We start from the raw sequence: 947 nt of genomic DNA on the forward strand, positions 1-947 counted from the left end.
GTATTTAAGTTTTATGTGATGCCAGCAACGAGGAAAGCCTTCGCCAAACCTTGTATCTTTAAGCAGACAGTGGTATTTGTCATGTGCAGACTATGGGCCTTGTATTGGAATCAATGAAAAAAAAAATACAAGTGATTGATTTAACTTTGATATTAACTTAATTTTAATACATTCCATTTACTGTCAGACTGCAAATACAAAGTACTATTAGTTGTTAGATTAAAGTTTATTAAAATTCCACTGTGTAAGATGAGGCTTCGCCTGCTGGCAATCTTTAAAATAAATAAAATAAATGTACTGTATATCGTACATAGCCCTATCCCGCAGCGGATACATGTAGAACCCCTTGTTTGGGACACCCCTATTTAGGGGACACCTTTCCGTGAAAAGAGGGGAAATATAACTTTTAACACTAGAGCCAACCCCTATAAGGGGACACCCCTATTAAGGGGACGGGGAAACTTTTTGAGTGTCAAAACAACACAGTAGTCACAAAATAAACAAAAACATACACATTTATATTTTGACACCTTTTGAGCAATAAACTTAACATCAAGCCAGAATTTGTTCCATCCTTAGAATGGTCATTGAATGCCGGCCTAGTGCTTGTGTTACTTCGTATAAAAAAACTTGTCAATTTTGACCATATGGTGGAAATTTCTTGTTTTGTGTATTTTGATATAGGATTATAATCTAACCAGGCCAGCCTGTACCCTGATTTCTAAGTTGGTAACATCTATTATTAGTATTCTATCTTGTGCATCCAATAGAAAGCACAATATTAAAAAAAAGAGTATTTGGTCATTAACATTTTGCACTCGAATGAAGAAACAATATTGGGAACATACATAAGTTTTATAGTTTAATTACATAGTGTTAATTTCATATCTTAAAAGAATTACTTTTTGCATTGCTAAATATTGTTATAATAAATTAGTTATAATTAA

Source organism: Anneissia japonica, unplaced genomic scaffold (assembly GCF_011630105.1).
Source record: "Anneissia japonica isolate Jap-2015-1 unplaced genomic scaffold, ASM1163010v1 scaffold2950_len93424_cov113, whole genome shotgun sequence".
Lineage (NCBI taxonomy): Eukaryota > Metazoa > Echinodermata > Crinoidea > Comatulida > Comatulidae > Anneissia > Anneissia japonica.